The sequence below is a fragment of the Ahaetulla prasina genome, chromosome 1, assembly GCF_028640845.1.
Source record: "Ahaetulla prasina isolate Xishuangbanna chromosome 1, ASM2864084v1, whole genome shotgun sequence".
NCBI classification, from domain to species: Eukaryota; Metazoa; Chordata; class Lepidosauria; order Squamata; family Colubridae; genus Ahaetulla; species Ahaetulla prasina.
Genome location: NC_080539.1, coordinates 302,677,757 through 302,704,523, shown reverse-complemented (window position 1 = coordinate 302,704,523; position 26,767 = coordinate 302,677,757). Strand labels below are relative to the sequence as shown.

Below are 26,767 nucleotides of genomic sequence, written 5' to 3'. Positions count from 1 at the left end.
TCAGGACCATATTGGTCACAAACATGCAGAACAGGCCTTCATTCTGCAGTGGATAAACAATGGCTAAAATGATGAAATAAGAATTATATGCCACTTCTTGATGTCTGCAGAATTAGAAAAATTGTTGCAGTGGCATTAACTGATAGTATAAGGAATAATCCCAAAGGTGCTTTTCAAAAGGCAGCTGGACTTTTTTGGGTTTTTTTTCCCTTGAAAATGTTTCGCTTCTCATCCAAGAAACTTCTTCAGTTCTTGGATGAGAAATGAAACACTTTCAATGAAAAATCAGGAAAGTTCAATTGCCCTTTGAAAAGCACCCTTGGGACAACCATGACCTCAGAACTGTATTCTAAGCTGAAAGCTGTAGAGAAAATTTCCAAATTTCTTCAAAATTCCAATTTGAAGAAAAAGAGAGGCATGCCTTCAGATAAAATCTTGTAAAACAAATGTAACCTTGTTGCTGGTATCCTTAAGATTTACTTACTTATTTGTTTCCTATGACTATCATTAAGTGTTGTACCTTATGATTTCTGACGAATGTATCTTTTATGTACACTGAGAGCATATGCACCAAGACAAATTCCTTGTGTGTCCAATCATACTTGGCCAATAAAAAATTCTATCCTATTCTATTCTATTCTATTCTATTCTATTCTATTATTTATTTATTTATTTATTTATTTATTTATTTATTTATTTATTTATTTATTTATTTATTTATTTATTTATTTATCATATTTATATACCGCCCTATCTCCCTGGGGACTCAGGGCGGTTTACAGGCAAATAAAACATATAAAGAATAGAACATATTCTAGTCTAGTCTAGTCTAGTCTAGTCTAGTCTAGTCTAGTCTAGTCGCAATTTATTTTATTTTATTTATTTTATTTATTTGATTTTTATACCGCCCTTCTCCCGAAGGACTCAGGGCGGTGTACAGGCAGAATAAAACCAACAAAGAACAATATACAATATACAAAATTAAAATCAGTTAAAAACTTATTAAATGAGCCTGAAAAATTTAAGAAATTTACCATAAAACCAATAACCCCATTAAAATTGCTAAAAATTTAAGTTTAAAATTTCATTCAAGCCAGCCCCGCGCGAATAAAAAGATATGTTTTCAGTTCGCGACGGAATGTCCGAAGGTCAGATATCTGGCGAAGCCCGGGGAGTTCGCTCCAGAGTGTGGGGCCCCACAGAGAAGGCCCGTCCCTGGGGCCACCAGCCGACATTGTTTGGCGGATGGCACCCTGAGGAGTCCCTCTGTGAGAGCGCACGGGTCGGTGGGAGGCATGTGGTAGCAGTAGGCGGTCCCGTAAGTACCCAGGTCCTAAGCCATGGAGCGCCTTAAAGGTCGTGACTAACACCTTAAAGTGCACCCGAGAGGCCACAGGTAGCCAGTGCAGCCTGCGCAGGAGGGGTGTTACATGGGGGCTGCGGGCGGCTCGCTCTATCACCCGCGCCGCGCTCTGACTAACTGAAGCCTCCGGACGCACTTCAAGGGGAGCCCCATGTAGAGAGCATTACAATAATCCAAGCGAGAGGTAACGAGCGCATGAGTGACCGTGCATAAGGCATCCCGATCAAGGAAGGGGCGCAACTGCCGAACCAGGCGAACCTGGTGGAAGGCCCTCCTGGAGACGGCCGTCAAATGATCTTCAAACGACAGCCGGTCATCCAGGAGGACACCCAAGTTGCGCACCCTATCCTTTGGGGCCAATAACTGCTTTCAACAGCCAGCAGCGGTTGCAGCTGGCTGAATCGGGATGCCGCATCCACAGCCACTCCGCCTTGGAGGGATTAAGCTTGAGCCTGTTTCTCCCCATCCAGACCCGACGGCCTCCAAACACCGGGACAGCACTTCAACAGCTTCATTGGGGTGGCCCGGGTGGAAAAGTACAGCTGGGTGTCGCCAGCGCACTGCTGGTATCTCACCCCAAAGCCACTGATGATCTCACCCAGCGGTTCATATAGATGTTGAACAGCAGGGCGAGAGGATCGACTCGCGGGACCCCACAAGTGAGGCCCCTCGGCCCACCTCTGCCCCCGTCAACACTCTGACCGTCGGAGAGATAGGAGGAGAACCACCGATATACGGTGCCTCCCACTCCCAATCCCTCCAACCGGCGCAGCAGGATACCATGGTCGATGATATCAAAAGCCGCTGAGAGGTCTAACAGGACCAGAGCAGAGGAATAACCCCTGTCCCTGGCCCTCCAGAGATCATCCACCAATGCGACCAAAGCCGCCTCTGTGCTGTATCCGGTCGGAAACCGGACTGGAACGGGTCCAGATAGACATCTTCATCCAGGTACTGGGGTAGCTGTCGAGCCACAGCACTTTCTACAACCTTCGCAACAAAGCGAAGATTGAGATCGGACGATAGTTACTTAAAATAGCTGGGTCCAGAGAAGGCTTTCTTAAGGAGGGTCTCACCACCGCCTCTTTCAAGGCGGCGGGAAAACTCCTCCAACAAAGAAGCATTGATAATCCTCTGAGCCAGCCTCGTGTCACCTCCTGAGTAGCCAGTACCAGCCAGGAAGGGCACGGGTCCAGTAAACATGTCGTGGCATGGAGCCTCCCAATAACCTGTCCACGCCCTCGGAGCCACAGGATCAAACTGATCCCAAACAGACTCAACAAGACGTGCCTCCTCTCCCCGCTTGATCATCCCAAATTCGGTCCAGATCGCCTGGAGCTGAGCGATTTTATCGTATAGATAACCACTAAACTCCTCGGCACGCCCCTGCAAGGGTCATCCCGCACCTCCTGATGAAGGAGGGAGCGGTCACCCAAACAGGGCGGCCGGGCGGTTATCTGCCGACGCAATGAGGGTGGAGGCGAGATACGCCGCCTCCCCATTGCCACTAGGTAGGTCCTAGTATAGGACCTAACTAGTGTCCGATCAGCTCGGAGCGACTGGACCTCCAGGTGCTCTCTAGGCGCCTTCGCCGCGCTTCATCTCCTCAGCCCCTCGGAGAACCAAGGGGCCAGACGAGACCTACGCCGGGTCAGAGGCCGCAAAGGCACGACACGGTCCAAGGCCCCGCCGCGCCTGTTCCCAGGCCGCGACGAGTTCCTCAGTCGTGCCGTGGGCCAGATCCTCAGGAAAGGCCCAAGCTCCGCCAGGAACCTCTCAGGGTCCATCAGGCGCCTGGGACGGAACCAACGATAGGTTCCGCCTCCCGCGATGGTGAATGGCGGTTCGGAAGTCAAGGCGAAGGAGAAAATGATCGGACCATGACATTGGTTCTGTTACTAAATCATCTAGTACCAGATCATTTAACCACTGACCAGAGATATAAATCAAGTCCAGCGTGCCTCCCCCCATGTGCGTAGGGCCATCATTTACTCGAGTCAGGTCTAAGGCCGTCATGGAAGCCTCAAACTCCCGAGCTGCCGTTGATGACAAGCCAACTGACGGCAGGTTGAAGTCCCCCATAACTATAAGTCTGGGGGTCTCAACCGCCACAGCGGCAAGCACCTCCAACAGCTCTGGCAGGGCTGTGGTCACGCAGCAAGGAGCCAGGTACGCGACCAACAAGCCCAACTGGCTCCTATGGCCCCACCGCACATAGAGGGATTCACAGCCCGCAATCTGAGGAACAGTGGCCTCCTCGGCTCTAGATCTTCCTTAATGACAACCGCCACCCCCCCACCCCTACCTTGGGCCCTCGGCTGATGAAATGCTCGGAAACCTGGAGGACACATCTCAACGAGGGGAACCCCCCCCTCTGGGCCCAACCAGGTCTCCGTAATGCCCATAAGGTCCGCGGACCCCGCCTGAATAAGATCGCAGATCAGGGGGGCCTTGTTAACCACGGACCGGGCATTACACAACATCAGCCGAAGGTCCAAGCTCTGAGGATCATGGCCACCTGAGGAACGGGTGGGGGCTGGGGGCCGGAGCACGCGATCGCATTTAGACATCAAACACGTGCTCCCAACTCTCGTCGGCCTCCCCGCCATATCTGCCCCTCCCACTTACCGTACAGATCGAAAAGCCCTCTGAACCTGGAACATCGCCCTCCCCCACCGCCTTCGGACAAGATAGCAAAGTGCCGCGAACTAGCACAGGGATGTTACATATGACTGTACGAGCCTTTTTGATTTTTTGTTAATAAAAAGATGGGGAAGGAAGTAAATTAGAATAAAGGTTGGATCCGTCTAAATTCTTAGGGGTAAAAATTGCCATGAAAAACTTCTTATCAAAGCTGTAGTATCATCTGTGAATTTCAGAAAGAAACTGCTTAATGACGGTGCCTGAAAAGAAAAAAAGTCAACCTCATAGCAAGAAGGTCAATCTGGTTCTTTAGATCAGCCAAAAGAGCAGCTGCAAGGAACTTTCTTCCTCCTTTTCTGCCAGATACAGTGCTCAACTCCTACTGATAATTACAGGTAATCCTCGACTTACAACCACAATTGAGCCCAAAACTTCTGTTGTTAAGTGAGACATTTGTTAAGTGAGTTTTGCCCCATTTTATGACATTTTTTGCCACAGTTGTTAAGTGAATCACTGCAGTTGATAAGTTAGTACCACGGTTGTTAAGTGAATCTGGTTTCCCCATTTACTTTGCTATTCAGAAGGTCGCAAAAGGGGATCATATGACCTTGGGACACAGCAACTGTTGTTAGTATGAACCAGTTGCCAAGCGCCTGAACTTTGATCACATGATCATGGGGCTGCTACAAAGGTCATAAGTGCAAAAAATAGTCATGTCACTTTTTTCAGTGCTGTTGTAACTTTGAATTATCACTAAATGAACTGTTGTAAGTCAAGGACTACCTGTACTGTGAGATGGAAGAATTTATGGGTAGAATATTCTGACTTCAGCAAAGGACACCAAATTTTGCTTTTTATTTCTATTGACTAATAATCCTCTTAAAACCAAAATTTCTGGCATAGCAACAAAAAAAATTAGGAAAATAAATTCTTCAATTAATTCAGGACCAACAAAGTACAGTAGAACATACTCTGTATGTATTATGACCATAATTTGTTCCATAACTTTGGTTGCAACCTGATTTGGTTGTGACCCGAACCTAATTTTGGAAACTTGCCGCTTACAAAAAAAATGGTGCAAAAGGGGAAATCGGCTGTGAAAAATATATATATATGAATTTTTTGGTCAGAACCCGATTTGGTTGTGGTCAGAAGCATTTATGACCAGAGCTTCTATTGTACCAAATTGATAGCCTGACAGGGGAAGTGAAAAGAACCTGGAAAGAAAGTGGTGACAAACTGCTTCTGTGTTACTGCCAAAAAAGTTACATATGTCCATAAAAAGTTGCCAGGAGGAAACCTGAACCTGAGGGAAACTGTAGCTCTTCCTTTAATTAGGCCAAAATGTAACTCTGTGAACACATTAAAATATATCAGTATGTAATAAGAATTAATCAGAATAAATATTTATGTATAAATATTATTTTCTGTTTCAGGGCAAAGTATATAATTGATATGGGCCTTCAACCAATATTTAACAGATTAATATATGGATATCATAATATTAGGTAAAGGTAAAGGTTCCCAATGCTAGTCATTGCCGACTCTAGGGGGCAGTGCTCATCTCCATTTCAAAGCCGAAGAGCCAGCGCTGTCCGAAGACGTCTCCATGGTCATGTGGCCAGCATGACCCAAAGGCGCACGGAACGCACATTATTTCTACATCCTATATTACTACATCCTTGTTCTGTCCCCCACCTCAGTCCGGGAGGCACGCGAACTGACTCAATTAGCCAGCAATGTAGTCCACGGCAACTACCAGCTCTGGCAGCAAACCAGCGTTCGTCTGCCAAGGTTTTCTTATCTCCTTGATGCTGGCATCGCAGAGCTTGTTACTGGAGCAACCAGGAAGTCAGGAGCAAACAGCAATTCAGGCCAAATGCTCAGTCAGATAGTTCAGCTCAAGTGTTCTCCAGTCAGTTCGTCACGAAGTAGTATAGCAGCCCCTCCTGCTTTTATACCCTGTGGGGTGTGGCTCTGTGACTCAGGCCTGCTCCACCCCTTCTTCTGTTGTTCCCACCTCTCTTGTCTACGAAACCTGGGATCTAACCAGGACTGATTGTCCACAGCTGGGTCTGGGAGCATTGCCTGGGCGGTGGGAGATACAGGAGACAGAGGCCTCGTTATTCCTCCACCTGGCCTGCCTCTGGCTCCTGGAGCTGAGCCAGAGAAGCTGGCCCTTCCCCCTCACTCTCTGAGTCAGTCTCTGGCAGGGGGCCAGGCTGGGGGGGGGGCTGGAGCCACAACACTCCTATAAATCAGAGATGATTGACCTATGAGTCACCAGATGTCAAGTGATGGCAGCCCTATCCATCATGACCAGGGGTATGGGCAGCTGAGAATTTCAATCCAGTAATATCTAAAAGTTCATCTCTTATGTAAACAAAAAAGAGAAAAGGACAGATTAATATTTTTTAACAAAATTAATTGTTAAGTCACCAGGTTAGAAACCAGGAGACTATGAGTTCTGGTCTCTCCTTAGCCATGAAAGTCATCCAGGCAAACTTGAGCCAGCCCAACTCACCTCACAGGATTGTTGTGGGGAAAATAGGAGGAAGAAGTTGTGTTAGATAGGTTCGGCACCATCGGTTATTTGTAAAAATAATAAAGGCGAGAGGCAAATAAATAATGAAATATTTAACAGAAACAATTCATATTTTTGTGGGGCTGTCTTGTAAATGCATTTCTTCTCTAATACAAGGGAAAAGTTACTCTTCAAAATAAGAACTTAATATAGTCTTGGAGGTAATGAAGATTTGTTTTCTTAGTTCCTGAGAACAGCAACTTTGTGCTGCTCCTCCTTCAAAAGGCAGTTTAAAAGAGGGAAGGCAGTTTTTCTAGAGATACATCAGGAGGGCTCTGTTTCTCATCCATGGTTTCAGCTACATTCTTTGGGACTGAGATGAAGCAAAGCATGATGGCAGCCTGAGGCAAAGTATTATTCAAATACAGACTTGTCTAGCATAGTTACTGACATCAACCCCTCTTATCTTTTACAAATGTGGATTGAGTGGCACAAGAGGTTAGGGCGATAAATTGGGTGATTTGTATAGGAGATTATGTGCTACTCAGTTTCATTTGCAAAGATGAGTTATATTCATGACTGAATACATTGACGTAGTCATTATGAAAAATGTCCTAGAGAATGTAAATCTCATAATTTCTGGTACAATATTAAAAGGTATTCATTGGAGGAAGCATATCTTGGATTTTGAAGTCCAGCAGTAAGTACTGAGTTACACTTTACTTTGTAAAGAAAGAAAGTGATACTTTGTACTATTAAATGTGTTAGTGTGTGCTTGCATGTGCACTTCATGTGGAAGTTCTAAGGTAGTTACAACCTTTACCCTTTAGTTGCTTGATATTCAGCCTTCTTATATTGTGCTTCAAATGCCCTGCCCTACCTTAGATATAACTTACAATAAATTTGTGTGGGAAAACAAAAATTCTAGCATTTAACAGTGACAAAAAATACATTTAGGGCCAATTGGGAGACAGATGCTTTACTAGATTCAGCAAACCATTTTTAAAGATTAGGAATGTGAATATACAAAATGTTTCAGGGCCAAGTATCTCCTCCTGTTCAGGTTGCCAATCATCCATTTATTTCCCAAAGTATAAGTTCTCTTTTTCCTTTCTCCTCCATTTTCCTCTTTTTTCAATAGATGGCATCTGTGGAAACTTGACATACTTGTTAGATTGTAGTTCTATGGAACTGTATAGAACAGCATTTCTCAATCTCAACGATTTTAAGAAGTGTAGACTTCAACTCCCAGAATTCCCCAGTAAGCATGCTTCTAGTGAATTCTGGGAATTAAAAGTCCAAACATCTTACAGTTGCTGAAGTTCTAAATCCTGATTTAGAAGGATGGTATAGGAAGTGATGAAATCATTTGTGTGAAACTGCTGCCCAGTGATAGTTGGAACTAGAGAGGCTTTGGGCAGGATGCTTTAATGCTTCAAATGATTTTTATATATCCCATTGGATGGTAAGATAAACACTTAGAAATAATAAGTCCACTATTAGTATTAGGGTAAGCATTGTAATAAGATTGTGCCCATTTATTTGCATAATAAAATGTTTAGAATAATACTTAAATACCAGCATAAATTGCCTGTCATATTATAAATTGAAAAGAATCTGCATTTATTTGTAGAACTGAAAACTAACAGTAGAAACTATTCATTAATCTAATCTACAACATGCTATTTCTTATCATAGATTTTTAAAGCATTCTGACAAAAATGTATTGATGTCATAAATTACAGGAGAAAAAGCCATTGGTTTGCTGCTGCTGAAATATGGTTCTGATAAAGGTTGAGATATGAGTCAATTCGGAACTTACAATATCTCTTTAAATGGCTCTTGCAAGCAAATATTCCTCTGGCAGTTACAGGTATTCCTCAACTTACAACACAGTTCAGTTAGTGACTGTTTGAAGTTACAACGGCACTAAAAAGTGATTTATGACAGTTTTCCACACAACCATTGCAGCATCCCCATGGTCACATGATCAAAATTCAGATGCTTGGCAACCGACTCGTATTTATGACAGTTGCAGTGATCTGGGGTCATGTGATCACCTTTTGTGATTTTTCTGACAAGCAAAGTCAATGGGGAAGCCAGATTTGCTTAATAGCCATGTTACTAAGTTAACAACTGCAGTGATTCACTTAACAATTGTGGCAAGAAAGTTTGCAAAATGGAGCAAAACTCACTGAACAAATGCCTAGCTTAGTAATAAAAATTTTGTGCTCAATTGTGGTTGTAAGTCGAGGACTGCTTTTATTACATGGCAACACATTGCAAAGTTTTGCTGCATTTTATTTGCTATGCTTGATTTTTAAACACAAATTACATTTTCCTTTGTTCATCAAACTTTTTTCATATTAGAATGCTGAATCTTAAGGATGTAATGAATCTTAAACTTAGTTTTGAGCCACGGAAATCCACAAAATAATCAAGGATTTGAAAATGTCTATCTGCTGAACAGTTATTAATTAATACTGAATTAAAATTAATTAGAAAATTAATTTCCTCATTTTGTGCTTTCAGTGCAGCTGTAGAGTCAGTAGGAGAAATCATGCTAGATGAGTGAACATTGCTAGTTACATTCTTATCTTTATGGTAATTCTGAATTAAAGCCGTACTATGTGTCCTGTACCTGCATTATTTCTTTTGAGCACACTACACAGGTAACACACAGGTAAGAGCCAGTTTGGTATAGTGGTTCAGGTGTTGGCCTAGAAATCAGGAGGCTGTGAGTTCTAGTCCTGCCTTAGGCATGAAAGCCGGGGGCCAGTCACTCATTCAGCCTACTCCACCGAGTAGTTGTGGGGAAAACAGGAGGAGGAAGGACTATTATATATATTACCTTGAATTGCTATCTTGAGTTATTTTAAAAATAATAGTGGTGGGATAAAAATCTAATACATATCTGTACTGCATGGTAAATACTAATATTTGAATGCTGCAAAGTTTGATAGGGTGGGTACATATACATCTTTAAGAAGCAGTAATTTGCTTTGGCTCCTGGATGCATGCCCATTACCTACATAATAATGTATATTTCCTTCAGATAAAATGGTTGGAACACACTCAAAATAGGCTGTGTTGCATTCTGTGAAATAACTCTGCTACAGGGCTGGTACATTTGAAATGTTTCCTCTTTTCGTATTAAATTCCTTCCAGCTTCTTGTGGAATAATGTTACACTCCTTTTAGGAAAGTCTTCAGTACAGGTAGTCTTCAACTTACAACAGTTCATTTAGTGACCATTCAAAGTCATACGGCGCTGAAAAAAGTGACATCACCATTTTTCACACAACCGTTGCAGGTTTCCCCATGGTCATGTGACTTACATTCGGATGCTTGACAACTGACTCACATATATGATGGTTGCAGTATCCCGGGGATAACCTTTTGCAGCCTTCTGACAAGCAAAGTCAATGGGGAAACCTGATTCACTTAACCGTATTACTAATTTAACAACTTCAGTGATTCACTTAACAAACGTGGCAAGAAAAGTCGTAAAACTCAAAAAAAAATTCTCACTTAGCAACATAAATTTTGAGCTCAATTGTTGTCGTAAATTGAGGACTACCTGTACATAATTCTGTTGCTCCTTTTGTCAAATTGCTGTTTTATCATCTTCAATACTTACTGCTGCTGTAGTGATTCTATACTATTTAGCTGGGTTTATTATACTTCCATCTTTTTATTGTGGATTGCCTTGAATGAAATGGAGGATAGTGGGACAGCTATGATATGAATAAATAAATAACAAACGGCACAATTTAGGTGTCAACTCATTGAAAATTTCGATTTGCATAATTTTTCTTCCTCCCTCTATCCTATCTCTCTGATAACCTCTAATTGTGGTGAATTCCTGGGTGGTTGTATTGAAGCCTAAATAACTTTGTTGAGTAGCCTGATTCTCTGAAGTAATTATTATATAAAGGAGAGTAGCATAATTTTGAATGCTAAACTACTGATTGCTGGGAAATTTAGTTTGGACTGCCATGATGAAATTAAAAGGCTTACACCACTGAGCTGTAATTTGTTAATTGCTTGACTAGTTCTTTCTGTAGGTGGAGAAGACTTTGTTTCTTGAAATGTGAAAGATTAGGAATGTTAATTGTGCAGAATCTGAGAAATACGTTAACGTGCTTTTTAGAACCACAGCTTGGTATGCTAAGTACTATACTGAAGAGTTTATATTAGATTGATATGGGGAGATTTTTAACCCGACTTCCTGTTCTCTTTCCAGATATTAATCTGCCCTAATTGTAAATGTCAGGAGGAGAACCTTCCGTGATGACATTAGTGTTTAAACCAGGGGTCTCCAATCTTGGCAACTTGTGGACTTCAACTCCCAGAATTCCTCAGCCAGCTTTGCTTGTGGACTTCAACAGCTTTGCTGGCTGAGGAATTATGGGAGTTGAAGTCCACAAGTCTTAAAGTTGCCAAGATTGGAGATCCCTGGTTTAAACAGAGAGAATTGGACAAAGACATCATGATAAAGCCTTCTGTGCCTTTTTAACCAAGATTTTTATAATTGCAAGTATAACTTTGAAAGTGTTCGTCCTGTTCTTTTTTTTATATTTTAGAATTTTAGATTTTATGAGTTAGTCATTCTCTAATGAAAATTATTGTATTTTGAGATACAACAATTAAAATAGTCAAACTGTATGAAGAAGGAAGAATATGTGTAGGATTGTTTTTGAAGACCGAATTTTGATTCATAAATGAATCTTCTATAATTAGCTTATAAATGTCATATCTGAAAATAACAGGTTTGACTTTGGAAGCTTGCTAAATCTTATTTTCAGTTGGAGATATAATTACAAAATGCTCTTAAAACTAGCATTCTGGTAAGAATGCCCTTGTGGCATTCATTATTGGATCGATTTTAATGCAGAATTATCTCAATAAAGAAGTGAAAGAGGCTGTTGCTGTTTATCTCTGTAATTTAGAAGGAGTTCAGCCATACACGATATTTTTCAGTTTTCCTTCAGGCAGAACTGCTTCTGACCTAAGATTATTTCTCTTAAACCTCTAATCATGGCACATAGTTGCTTCATTAACTATTTTTAGGGACATCTCAAAACATCATTTAGCCATGAGCTAAAAACATACTTCTTTATTCAAGCTGGACTGGCATAATGGTTTTTTAACATTTTAAACTGTGTTTTATTGTTGTGGGGTTTTAAATTTTTTAAATTTTAAATTTAAATTTTTAAACATTGGCCTTTTTGTAATATGCTTTATTTTAAATTTTGATTTTAATTGTATATATATTGTGTTTTATTTTGGCTGTACGCCCTGAGTCCTTCGGGAGAAGGGCGGTATAAAAATTTAATAAATAAATAAATAAATATCACCTCTGTCTCATCTCCAGCCTACTGTAGAACCAGTCTGAAGTTATCTTCTGTAATTCTCCTGTTCAAGTGATGTTTCCCCTGTTCTCTTGATACAGTTTTACCATATAAACAATCTAAATGCCTTAATGATGAGGCTAGAGATTATACAGTACTTTCAAGGAGGAATTTGCTCAGATCCTATTGATGCTTAGGCCTTCTGCAGGTATGGCCCCTTTTTGTGTGGCCATAAGACACTACCCCTTACAACTTATTTTGCCTTGCACTATGTTACAAACCAACACCTGTGTTGCACAGTCTTTGGGAGGAAGGGTTTGATATTTTTGTATAGGGGAACATTGATCTCCTAGAATTCTTTTGGAGTTTTTTAATTAGAAAAAATCAATTTCTTGTTCTCTTACTAAGTACTGTATTTTTATTTATTTTTTTGCTGTAGGACTTTTCATCTTTCAGGAGATTAATAATGTTATGGCAAATGCATACATGCATAATTCTTGGCTGACTTGGTGGGATGAAGTAAGACATCAACTCTACTGAAATCAATCCTATAAAGAGTGATTGATGGTGATTTTCATGCCAATGGGTGATACTGGAGAGGAGGACAAAGAAAGCTCAGGAAACCTACCAACAATTGTTCTGAAATTGTCCTGTATTGAATCTCAAAGAATAGCACCACTCCCTGACTTCATTGGTGAAGCACAGTAAACGTCAGTTGTGTGGATAGCACAAATTATATTGATACACATCCCTGCCTATTTAAGAATATAAGGATGCCCATTAGCCAAGTTATAAGGAAGTGGAGGTAAAGATGATTATTTTGACTTCAGGAAATTCAGGCAATGTGGAGACACATCTCTGATTGTTATTGTGATACTCTTGATTGTGGTCTTCTGTGTAACTCAATAAGTTTAAGGAGAATGATTATGGCAAATGAGCTTTTTAGAAATTTTCTCTAATTTTACGGTAATAATATTTCTGTGACACCTGTAGGAAAGGAGTCTAATAGTAGCTTTTTACACATTGTATTTAGGTTCAAGATTTTGGCTTATGGAAACTTTCTTGCTTTTTCAAGACACATGGTAATGGAGCATTGGTGCTAAGAATTGGCAGTAGAATATGCTGCTTCCATTGTTATCTGCAGTAAGGTGTTTCATCCTACTTCAAGGGTTTCAGACTTAATGATCACAAGTACCAGTTGAGGACTGGTTCAGTAATACAAGATCCACAACATCTTTTGATGTTGACCATCTTGAAGTAAGAAGCTATGACAACAATAATTTAGATTGCCATTACCTCCAGATTTGAATACTTCAATTAATTTTACCTAGAAACTCTTGAAAATTGCCCTGGAACTGCAGTTGGTGTATAGTCCACAAGTTAATAGGTGCAAACTGATTCAGCATTGTAATTCTGGTTTTTTGAGTACTGCACTGGCTTTACATAAGTTCCTGAGTGTAGTTCCAGGTGCTATTTTAACATATAAAACTGTACAGGGAAAAGGTCTAAGGTTTAATAATATAATATATAATATAATAACAACAGAGTTGAAAGGGACCCTGGAGGCCTTCTAGTCCAACCCCCTGCCCAGGCAGGAAACCCTACACCATCTCAGACAGATGGTTATCCAACGTTTTCTTAAAAATTTCCACTGTTGGAGCATTCACGACTTCTGCAGGCAAGTCGTTCCACTTATTAATTGTTCTAACTATCAGGAAATTTCTCCTTAGTTCTAAGTTGCTTCTTTCCTTGATCAGTTTCCACCCATTGCTTCTTGTTCTACCCTCAGGTGCTTTGGAGAATAGTTTGACTCCCTCTTCTTTGTGGCAACCCCTGAGATATTGGAACACTGCTATCATGTCTCCCCTAGTCCTTCTTTTTATTAAACTAGACATACCCAGTTCCTGCAACCGTTCTTCATATGTTTTAGCCTCCAGTCCCCTAATCATCTTTGTTGCTATTCTCTGCACTCTTTCTAGAGTCTCCGCATCTTTTTTACATCGCGGCGACCAAAACTGAATGCAGTATTCCAAGTGTGGCCTTACCAAGGCATTATAAAGTGGCACTAACACTTCATGTGATCTTGATTCTATCCCTCTGTTTATGCAGCCCAGAACTGTTTCCTATGGCTGATCTGTCCCTTCTCCTTGATTGGAATGTTCTAGGTTCTTTCACTTTGATAGATGGAGACTTAGAAGCAAGAATTCTAGAGTTGCTGTCCTGATATTGTATAATGTAAAAAATGTAAAAAAAAAAAAAGGCACATTCAATACAATGTGCCTTTGTCCAGGCCTCAGGCTCCGATACTTTGAACCAGGGATGCTGAAACTTCTTCTCAGCATGAGCCTTATCATAGTGAGGATTCTAATTTAGACGAAGATTGCCCAGTAGAGTTGGAATTTTCTGAGGATGAGGGTATTGCTCCTGACATACCATCAGTTTCAGGCCTTTTCCGCCCTTCTCTTTTTAAATCTCTACTACACAAGGCAAAAGTTGCTACTAATATGGGATTGGGAGAGAGCTTCACTTTCCAACTTCAAGGTTCTGATAATCCTCATGAAGATTTATTTAGGATACCAAAACCTGAAGAAGAATTTATTCCTTGCCCGACCTTGTTTACAGAGGTAGTGCAAAAACCATGTGTTCAGCCCGACTCTCTGGCGGCCCCTAGTGGTCAAGATAAAAATTGTATTGCTCTGATCCTGCTCTTGATCAGCTTCTCCAATTACCTTCAGTAGATACTCCAGTGGCTGGACTCACTCCGTCCTCTTTTATTTCTGGTGATGTTAGCGAAGGGCTGAAGGCGGACGATAAGAAAGCTGAGATGGTCTTTCAGAAGACTCATGAAGCAGCTGCTTGGGCCATCAAGGCTGCTACATCGATCTCATTTTTTAATAGAGCATCTTTGATTTGGTTGCATCAATTGCATACCACCTGCGTCAATTGTATACCACCTGAGGAGGCACGAGTTCACCAAGATATCAACAAGTTGATGACAGCTACCATCTATTCTGCAGATGCTTCCTTAGATGCGGTAAAGTTTGCCTCACGTGCCTTGGCATCCACAATCACTTCTCGCAGACTGCTTTGGCTTTGCCATTGGAAGGCGGATGTGAAATCAAAGTGGCGTTTGGCGTCTGCTCCTTACAAGGGGCCTGCCCTTTTTGGAGAGGCATTAGACCCTATTCTGATTGAGGACAAAGATAAGGGGAAGGCCCTGCCGTCACCTTCTTACAGGAGGTCGGAACGCAGATATGTCCCTTATTCTCAACGCCAGTCCTTTCGGGCGGAAGCAGGTTCAGGTGGGTCCTATTTTCAATGCCCCTTTTCACAAGGATATGGACAATCAGTCAATCGATCTTGGTCCTAGGATCAAGGTCGTCAGCAACAACTGTCCAAAAAGCCATTTTGAGGAGCTGGAAACTGTTTCTTCAGACGAGGTAAATGACTCCTTTCTTCAGGTGCCCATAGGAGATCATCTCCAGTTATTTCATCAACATTGGAAGTCTTCAACGACTGATGCCTGGGTGCTACGGACTGTGAGGCATGGCCTCACGTTAGAATTTTGCTCCAACCCCCCCAACCATTTCTTTCTATGCCTGGTTTCCCGGGACATGGTCAAGAGGCATCTCATGGAAGCCGAGCCTCTCAGCGCCACGAAGACTTCCTGGATCTCAGAGTGTGCTGTGGAATACCAGGCACAGCTCAGGAGCCACCCACAATGAGAAAAAAAAACAGGTGGGGGAGGCTTTTTCTGATGGACAGAAAAAAGCCAACCAACCCACGGGCAGTTAATTCAATCACGGAGGTGATCTGCATAAGAACACAACTCCGGATAGCTGCTTCCTTTTTTTCCTGGGTGGAGGGGAAACAGCCTGGGGTCCCAGTACTGCCCCCCCCACCAGCAGCCCACAAATCACTTGCCTGATACCAGAATGAAATCCTTAAATCCAAACAAAGTTAGTGCAGTTCAAAAACAAAAAAACCAAAATTAAATACTCTGACTAAGAAATTGTCAGAGCAAACCAAAATTAGGTCTCTTCCTTAGGACTGAGTGAAAAGTCTGGAGCTTAATGAGCAGGAGGCGTGGCTAAGCAGTTCAAATAAATAGATTCACTCAGTCTCTGACGATTGGATAGTAGATTAACCCATTGATGGATCTTTCTACCAACATACAGAAAAGCAACGTTCAGGTAAGTCAACGTCTCTTTTAACATATAAAGCTGGACAGGGAAAAGGTCTAAGGTTTCCTATGTCCCTTCTCCTTGATTGGAATGTTCTAGGTTCTTTCGCTTTGATAGATGGAGACTTAGAAGCAAGAATTCTAGAGTTGCGATCCTGATATTGTATAATGTATTTCTCCCTGGAATTTGACTTATCCTCATTTGAGGTATCTTTCAGAAAGTGTTTAGAACATACATTTTCCATTAGATTTTTAGAGATTTGCATGTGTTTTGTTCATCTTGTCCAACCAGCTGTGGGCTAGTTACATTTTACTTTTTAAAAAAGAATTATGATTACAACCTTATGTTTTATATTATTTGATTTGTGCGCTGCCTAGAGCTATTGAGCTCTGCTGGTATAGAATCATGGGAAATATGGTGCAAAACAATTACTGAAATGAATATGCAGCTTCCTTTTCACGTTGATATATTAATAATGATTTAATAACTTACAATGATTTCATAATTAATAATTTATTAAATTTACATGCTGCCTGATTATCCTCACAGGCTCCTTTTTTAATAATCAGAACCCATGTGTAGTTTTGGTAATTCCTGGCAAAGATATACAAACTTTTTTAAAAAAAATCTGACAAATGAGTGATATTGTTTTCTGTAGTAGATTCATAACAAGGGATGGAATAGCTTCCTCCACAACTATAACTAGAGTAACAGAATAAAATGGTACAATTGAAACCAGTTTTTTTCAAATAGTTGTTTAATTCGGTCATTGTCCCATGGTATAATTTTCTTCAAAAACAAATGGTAAGAATGAAACGTTTCTGAGAAGCATTACCAGCCTTTTGAGAGAGAAAATATTGTGCACGGTTGTGCACTTTTGCTATATAAGCAGAAGGGAAAAAGTAGGTGTGGGGATTGGAAATGGAGAATGGATAAATGAAAGTCTGGATTTGTCTCTACTTTGAATTCTAATCCAAAGAATTCTAGAATTGTGTCTTTACTTCACATTAAGACTAACTAAATTGAGTCTTCTTAGATTCATAGTTCAAGCTGTGTTTGAATGAACACTTGTCTCATCCTTAAAATTGCTTTGGGCTGAGGTTAATGCCAATAATCCCATCCGAAGGAAACCAAGGATAAATTAACTTTGTAGTCACAGTAAAGCAGCTTATTGTAATCAGAATTAATTCCTTTTCATGTTTTTCTTTAACCTTCTACATTTTTAGGTCTGTTACCCCTCCAAGACTGAAACATTTTTGTTTTGAATAGCATCTAGATTAGGTATTCATTTAATTTGTTTACCTAAATATGACTTTTGATGATCCTATTCAGAATAAATCTTCTCCCAAATGTTTCTTTTTATCTCTGAAGCAAAAGTTTAAGAACCTTCCATCACATAATTTAAGTATGTTAGAATGGATATGCTTTAACAATTTGTGGGCAGTTTATGGCTGCTAATAAATCTTTCTCCAGAAAATGTATTAAATGCTTCTTTGAACCTCATATATTGCAGTTTAATGAACCTTTTAGTTCCTGAAGTGAAAGATTTCAAGAAGTAGAAGAACATATTGTATTTCATTAAAAGAAAGACTAGTTTTCCCTCCAAGAATTTATCTTTAAAACAGGAGGATCATCATAGGTTATCTAAATATGTAATTATAATACAGGAGGGGAAGAAATATTTTGCCATCCTAATTTTCCTTGGGAAGTGGTGTAGTGTGTCATTTGAGATGATTCTCATAAACAGAATAATGTCTTCAGAAGTGAAAAGTCAAAGCTAAAGCCAATATTTGGAATTCAAGAAGCAATAGTACAGTCATTATATTTTATGTGATCTTGCTGCTCTTATATAGGCATCTTATGCTAGCAAAGAAAAATTCAAAACTCTTGCTGAAATATATGAATGTTTATTATCTAGATTTAATTTTAGTTGAACACAACTATCAAGTTAGTCATAGGCTTATGAGCTGAAATCACTGTTGCTAAATCTATTTTTTTTTAAAAAGAGGCACTGGCACTCCACAACAAAATTATGTACAATTCATCTAGTAAAGCCTGTATATATTTAATGAAATGTTCCTCCACTACTTTTATGAAGTACCTTGATAATTTGCTCCAAGGTGTTTGGTATCTTTTCTGAAATGTTTCAGAACATTTCAGAAATGTTCAATCAAATAAATTAAGGCTAAGGAACAAGTGATTCCCAATTATACTTTGCATATGATTCAACAATATTTGATTAATTTAGAGCCGAGGTGGCACAGTGGTTAGAGTGCAGCACTGCAGGATACTTCAGCTGACTGCTAGCAGCAGTTTGGCAGTTCAAATCTCACCGGCTCAAGGTTGACTCAGCCTTCCATCCTTCCAAGGTTGGTTAAATGAGGATTTTGCTGGGGGCAATATGCTTACTCTGTAAACTGCTTAGAGAGGGCTGTAAAAGCACTATAAAGCAGTATTTAAGTCTTAACTGCTATTGCTATTATTCATAATATCTAAGACAGCTGTGTCTGAAATCAGTAGCCTCTTCTCATAATCTTCAGATAGAAATTTGCCAAATCAGTTCAAATCAATATATGAACAAGCTGAAGACTTTTAATATAAGCAGACTGAAGAACAAGGCCACATTTCAGGAATAATACACTGATAAGTGTATTGCATTGACCTCTCAGAGGTCAAATCTGGCTGATTTAAATATGAGGTCAAAGATCACTTAAATCAGTCAAAACAACAATTTGGCAATTAGTGGAACAAACCTCTGATTCCTATTATCAAATAGGTAAATACTCATTGTATTCTGTGGAGCCTGTCTTATTCTTTCTCATACTTAGAATTATTCTGTTGCCACATGATGTGTGTTGCTGGAACCATCTAAACAGCACTATTTTGCTGTTATAATTGAGGGACTGGAGACTTATTAAATAAATACCCTTCCACCAGCAGCAGGACATAAAATACTGTTAGTTTCAGCATGAACAAATAAAAGATGTTGGCTCTAAACTCATGATAGACAAATACTTGGAGATATTTTAACTTACTTGGATCTTTCCTGTATCAAAAGAAATCAAACAACACAGTGCTGCTCCCATTTCATCTGGTACTAAAACAGAGGTAAGACAACTTAAGAATTTCAAAACCACAAGGTATTAAGTCAGTTCAAGTACAGTATTTAATAAGAACGATCTATCCTCACTTGCAACTTGCTGAAAGAAAGAGAGAGAGAGGTTCACAGAGAAAAAGTAATAGATTTGGAATAAGAATGGATGTTCTCATACACTAAAAGGAATGGGGCATTTGACAGAACCCCTCCCCCTACTATCATGCCATATGTGTACCTACTTTTACTCATACCAAAACTAGGAACTCAGAATAGATGTGTTCTGTTAGCTGAACTATTAGCTTTGGCAGTCAAAGTATTAAATAAAGGCAGATTATTATAATTGTGAAAGGAGAAATTACCTGGATATAGATTTTTTATATTGAACTATGTGGTTTGAAATTTTCTGTTTTGTTGAGAGAAAATAGCCATGATTTCAGCTGTATATATCAGCTGCACTGTGAGAAGTTAAGTATTGATGAGTTGGTTGACTGCCAACTTTTGATGGCCTATAATTTTTTTTGTGCTTTTCTGCCAATTTGCTTGCACCTTTCAGGTGGATAACGTAATTGAAAGAGCAGATCAAAGTTCTCACCAACCACAGTGCTTTACTTTCTTTTTTTCCAGAACAAGTGTGATAATTCTTTATACTTTGAATGTATCAAGCCAAAACGTCTGTAAAGATGTTTGCTTTATAATCACATAAAATATTATCTAATCTTATAATTTCTATTGAATTAAGGTTAATGGATTTTTAATGTACAATTTTTCATTTTGGATTCCTTTCTTTGAAAACTCAGGCATCAAACTTTGAGGATCCTTAGTTCTCAAACTTTGCTAAGTTATATTCTTGCTTCCAATGGAAGCAGCTCTCATTTGTGAATTCCTGAAACACTTGTGGCAGCGAGATGTATTTTAAATATTTGTGACTGCAGAGACTTTAACCTGGTATTCAGGAACTTGCTTAATGCAGAAACCACAGACATGATGTAGGTAGGTTAATTTTTTTTATTGCAAAAAAGAATAGGCTACTTAAATTAAAATATAAACTTAATAGTTTATTTGAAACTGATAATAATAATAGTTTATTATTAAACTAATAAAACTGTTGCCTTTTGAATTTTGTGCAATATATTTTGGCAAAGTGGCGAATTTTTTTTGAAAAAGCCGGAGAAGGAGAATGCAACTTTGGCCAACTTTAGTTACCCATTTCTGTTCTTAATATCCTGAAAGTTAAAAAGGATTGAATCTACTCCTATGGATGACTTTTCACAGGACCACGGTAGGAAGAAATTCAACCGTCTTGTTCCTGTTTCATCTTTCAGCAGCATAGGATATTATCATCCTTAGTATCGTACAGGACTGCAAGGGTTAAAGGTTGGATAAGGTATCATATTTGATTTTGGGTGTGGTCATGTTTCCTTGGGTAGAATCAATTTGTAACCTGGGACTCCTCCTATCTGAGAATTCTTTTTTTTTCATCAAAAAAACCCTTCTTTTTTCATCAAGCAGGACTGGCCTAAATAATACAGTTTCTAATTGAGGGTTTTATGTGGGTTTTAAAGGGTTTAATATATTTTATTAATTTTTACTTACTAAATTTTTAAATTTTCTCAGCATATTGAATTAGATTTTTAATTTGTTACTGTATTTTAAACTTTTTGATATCTATGTTTTTATAAAAATATGAAAAATAAATAAATAAATAAAATAAATAAATAAATAATTCACCATAGGTCATGCCTTGTCTGGATTGCTGTAATATTCTCCACATGGGTTTGCCCCTTGAAGGCCACTCAGATACTATGGCTGTTATTGATTTGCCTATGTAAATACCACTACTCTCGGAGCTGGACTGGTGATCATGTTGCTTCTAGGTGTAATACAAGGTGGTCGTTGTTACTTTTAAAGGCTTTCATCGATCTGAGTACCCTTAAATGTCAGTTTCCCTTTGGGTTCTGCCTATTAGGAAGAGATTACTCTCTTTGTTGTTAGTTGCAAAGTCGTGTCTGACCCATCGCAATCCCATGCACCACATTCCTCCAGGTCTTCCTGTCTCTTTAGATTCCTTCTATAAGGGAGCAATATCTGCAGTGTCCAGCAAGTAGAGCTTTCTCTGTTGTTTCCCCTCTCTGGAGCAACATACAATAGAATAGAATTTTTATTGGCCAAGTGTGATTGGACACACAAGGAATTTGTCTTGGTGCATATGCTCTCAGTGTACATAAAAGAAAAGATACCTTCATCAAGGTACAACACTTACAACACTTAATGATGGTCATAGGGTACAAATTTAACACTTAATGATATAACACTTAATGATAGTCATAGGCTACAAATAAGCAATCAGGAAACAATCAACATTTCCCCAGAGACCATATTTGTTCTTACCTGAACTTTCAAAAAGCTATTCGAGAGACCTGGCTCTTTTGGTGTAACTTTGGGACTTTATATGTCATCTTGTTCTTTTGTGCAGAAGAGAAGTGTGTGTGAAATGTGCCTAAAAGTGCCTGGATATTTTTCTTTTTCTTTTTAATCTGATTATCTTATTGGTTATGTATCTACTAATTGGTTAGACTCTACTACGATTGGAGTCATCTAAAAGAGTCATTATAAATTTTAAAAATGGTTCTTACTGCTTTTTATAATATATTGCTTAGAATTATGAAAAGATGAAAACTTGTCTGAAATCCATAGTATGTGGTTTCTGTTGCCGTGTATAGTTATGATTATAGTTTCAGCATAATTTGTTTTTTTTCTTAAATATATATTTATTTAAAGCATTTGAAGAATAAAATAATACAAAAATTTAAAAAATGTATGGAAAATAAAGTATTAGTAAACAAATATAATTTACTATTGTCATAAAACTGAGAATACCTTATTTCATTTCATCCATTAAAATAATTAGATCATCTTGAGAAATCCCAGAGCTCTAAGCTATTTATATTTATGTTAGCACTATTTATCATTTTCAACTGTAAAAATACATGCTAAACTTTATTTTATAAATATAAAAATTAAACAATTATTACAAATTCTCAGTATAAACAATATTAAGTTCTAAATGCTTTCCCATTGTATCTGGCAATGGTTAATCAAATATAAACACTGAAATTGCTTCTTGGGATATCTTTACATCAAATATTTCTCTCTTAGCACAATGCAGGCCCTTGATGTTTCTTCCTCCAATTTTAAAAGCACACTCATCTTCTTTTAATCCACCTTCTTTCAATATATATTCTGCATATAGGGTAAAGTATATAGTATACATTGTATACAGCAGCAGCCTTTTGAGCCTAGGAAATGGTTCTGTGGAGAGAGATTTTTTTGTGGACCAGAAGGGGTGTGGTTTCATGTGCTGCCTGCATCCTGCGGATGGGGCTTCTCTTGTTTGCACAGTCCAGTTTCTGGCATGCTGCCGACCAGTGCCGGTCCAGGGACCGGGAACTGAGGACCCCCAGTATACCCGGGAGTTAAACTGTTTTGCCATATTACATTCAGATTTCCTGAACCTTATATAGGTTTCACATAAGATTTTCCAGGCTTCCCATTTTTCTAAGTGCAGGTAGTCCTCATTACAATGGCACTAAAAAAGTGATTTATAACCATTTTTCACACTTACATCTGTTGTGACATCCCCATGGTCACCTGATCAAAATTCAGATGCTTGGCAATTGACTTATATTTATGACAATTGCAGTGTCCCAGGGTCATGTCACCCGCCTTTTGCAACGTTCTGACAAGCAGGGTCAATGGGGGAAACCCAATTCACTTAACAATTATATTGTTAATTGCAAGAAAAGTTGTAAAATGAGGCAAACCTCACTTAACAAATGTTTTACTTAGCAACTGAAATTTTGGGCTCAATTGTGGTCACAAGTTGAGGACTAACTGTACATTTCATAGCTTGATATGGTCAACACACTCCAAGGCCTTTCTGTAATCGAAGCACGTGACTGGGGTTGTTTTTTTAATTCCTTGGCTTTCTCAATTATCCAGCACACATCAGCAATATGTCTTGATCCATGACCTTTATAAAGAAAGCTATCTTAAACATCTGATATTTCTTTTTCCATATAGATTTTTAATCTGCATTGCATGATCCTAAATATTATTTTGCTAGCCTGTGAAATTAAGGCTATTGTATGATAGTTTTCACACTCTGTTAACACTCTGTTAAGTCTCTCTTCTTTGGTTATGGATATGTAGACTGACCTCTGCCACTGTCATTGTCCATATTTGCTGGCATAGTTTGGTTAGAACCTTTATTGAATCTTCTGTGGCTTGCCCATATTTCTATAGCTATTTCTTCAGTTCCGAGAATTGCTGTTATGTGCTGTGATAAATCTGTTCACCCTGAAAATATACCTGATTGCAGAAAATAAATTATTTGCTTGCACCATGTTAAGCATCTGCAAAAATTGGGGAGATTTGGGGAGCGTTTCTTTTTATGTTATGATTATATTACCACTTTTAGAGTATAGGCAGCTTCCAGTGTGAAGATTGTAATATAAATATTTACCAGTATTGCATCCTTCCTGTGTTGTAAACTTCCTGTTATCAGTTCATGAAAGATTTTCCAGATGAGAACTGTTAAGAAATGAGTTGAAACGTCCTCCTTAGCAAGTAGTGTTAATAATAACAGTATACCATATTGCAGAATGATAGTTTCCTTTTGAATGCTTGAGATTGAGAGTGTGGTGTCCAATTTTGATCGCCACAATGTAAAAAAAGATGTTGAGACTCTAGAAAGAGTGCAGAGAAGAGCAACAAAGATGATTAGGGGACTTGAGGATAAAACATATAAAGAACGGTTGCTGGAACTGATGTCTAGTCTTATGAAAAGAAGGACTAGGAGTGACATGATAGCAGTGTTCTGATATCTCAGGGGTTGTAACAAAGAAGAGGGAGTCAAACTATTCTATAGAGATGACATAGTGCAGTCTCTGTCTTATTTGATACTAAGATATGTTTGTAGTTAAAACATTAGATTGAATAGGTTGCTAAAACACATGTTATTGAGGTCTGCAGTTGCTTGAGAATAATATTAACTTCCCCAGATGTATTAATTAAACTGTACAGGGGTGTGATAATTGTGGTCCTCTTGATAGTGATTTATTATTCCTAGCATCCTAGCAGAAGACAGCATCGCATGCCCATGTGCAATGAGAATGATCATATGGAATTACTTTAATTAGATTTATTTTTTGTCAAGTTCACGTTAGCATAAATTCATGATTTATGCAGGAATGTTTATTTTAGAAAAGAAGTAGAGCTGTGTATAGACTTTTGTTTCAATACAAACAAGATTTCTGTCCAATATTTTCTCAAGAGATAGTCTTGAATAATGACACAGACTAGATTCAGCATAATAGAATAATGTAATTATGGTTTATTAAACCACTATTGGTTGCTTTTCAAAATCACCTAGTGCTTAATCCTTAGATTGGGGAGTGTATAGAAATTTTGATAATAAAATAAAAAGACATAAGATGTGATTTAGAAACTTTAGCAAGTAGCTTCACACAAAATACTAAACAAAATAAAATATATTACTGCAATGTATAAGGAACTAAGGATAGGCAATTCCTTATTTCTATATTTTGATTTGCCAAAGTCAGTAGTAATAATATATCTCTGGAGCTAGATGTTGTTTCCATTTCTAATTAGTGATTAAGTCTTTAGTTTGCTTTCTGTTACTTGTATTATGAGAATAATTCTGGGCTTCTGAAGGAGCCAGCATAGATCAACTTAGATCATGAAGTTATATGAGTTGCTTCTGCATGATATTCCTGCCCTCCCAAAACTTAGATCTTCACTAGTAAAATGCATCAGATAAAACAAACAACATTGCTGATAATATTTTCCAGAACAGTTGGCAAGCACTGTACTTTGAGCATGTCCAATACAGTTTGTATGAACAGTCCCAGGGCTATTCCGGTTTTGGTAGGGATTTGTTGACTGGTTTCACAAAAGCACACCATTTAAATGTTTGTTCTATAGGCCGAATTTTATTTTTTTAAAAAGGAGATCATTTCACCGAGGCAGCCTTTGGCGGCACCATCTTTGATTAAATCACCCATCTCCTTCCACTTATGACTGTATGACTGTAACTTTGTTGCTTGTATCCTTACGATTTATATTGTTTCCTAATATGATTTGATTGCTTATTTGTACCCTATGATTATCATTAAGTGTTGTACCTTATGATTCTTGATGAATGTATCTTTTCTATTATGTACACTGAGAGCATATGGACTAAGACAAATTCCTTGTGTGTCCAATCACACTTGGCCAATAAAAAATTCTATTCTGTTCTATTATTTTTAAAGTTGGAAAATAAAAAGCTGCTAGACACTATTTATTATCCAAGTATAAGTGTTTTCTCATGCTAGATGTAAATACTGTAAATTTTAAAATTTAAATATTCTGTTTGCTTTTCTATTGAACTGAAAAAATTCAGAATTATGTGGGTTGTTTTATAGGATATATGGCCCATATTTACCATTAAATAGCAGATATAGAAAAGTACATATCAGAGGAAAAATGAAATTTCTGATGAACTTTAGTGGCAATTTGATTTCATCACAAATTTTAAATTGAATATTTTCTTGCCAAAGTTTAGAAAAAATAAAATAATTTCATGCATATACTTTGTATATTGTCTGCTAAAATTAACAAATAAGCATTTGAAAAGTTGTGGGGTCTGCCTCTTAGTCATGGCAAAAAAATAAACTGTACAGGTTGTAACTATATTTGTAATAAATGTGACTGAGCATTTGAATAGTACCAAAATTAAAATACTGGGATCACACCAATCCAGTATTTAAAATCATTTAAACATTTTTCATTTGGTCACATTTTATGTTATAATTTCAAATTAAAAAAGATTATACACTTTCTGAATATATCTATCAAAATATGTATAGATTTTGGGTTATAATTGACAAAGGCTACTTGGTATGTGAAGGGACTCAGTGGCTAAACTGCTGAGCTTGTCGATCGAAAGGTCAGCAGTTCGAATCCCTAGTGTCACATAATGGAGTGAGCTCCTGTTACTTGTCCCAGCTTCTGCCAGCCAAGCAGTTCAAAAGCATGTAAAGAATGCAAGTAGGAAAATAGGGACGCACCTTTGGCGTTTAGTCATGTTGGCCACATGACCATGGAGACGTCTTTGGACGGCACTGGCTCTTTGGCTTTGAAATGAAGATGAACACCGCACCCTAGAGTTGGGAACAACTAGTACATATGTACAAGGGGAACCTTTATCTTTATTTGGTATGTGGAAATGAGTAACTTCCATGTATCAAGCTGTTGAATCATTCTTTCTGGATTTTAGCTACATCTCTAAATGGATGACAATCTAAGTGAAGATGGAAAAGAGTTCTCATGATGAAACCAACATATTATTATGCTTCTAAATTTAGACTCCTGACATTTTGGGGACTGATGGTACATTAGGAATATCAAGAATATATTAAGCATTACTACAAAAATATGTACTATGGTGTGTCCTAGCAGTCACTCTAACTTCCTGATACTTTCTGTACAACTTCTGTGTAGCTTTATCATCTCCTCCTCCTCCTCCTCCTCCTCCTCCTCC

The 26,767-nt window shown here is 38.6% G+C and overlaps 1 protein-coding gene across 3 annotated transcripts in view; it reads left to right on the top strand.

Annotated features, from left to right (window-relative positions):
• The window catches only part of NUMB (NUMB endocytic adaptor protein), an 80,745-nt gene that overhangs the window by 13,901 nt on the left and 40,077 nt on the right, over positions 1–26,767 (top strand). Inside the window, exon 1 of one of the 3 annotated variants that reach the window (XM_058161959.1) lies at positions 4,382–4,401. The exons of the other annotated variants lie outside the window; for them this stretch is intronic. The gene's annotated coding sequence lies outside the window, so the exon portion shown is untranslated. Of the gene's footprint in view, positions 1–4,381; positions 4,402–26,767 lie in introns of those variants that run through there. 3 annotated transcript variants of the gene reach the window in all.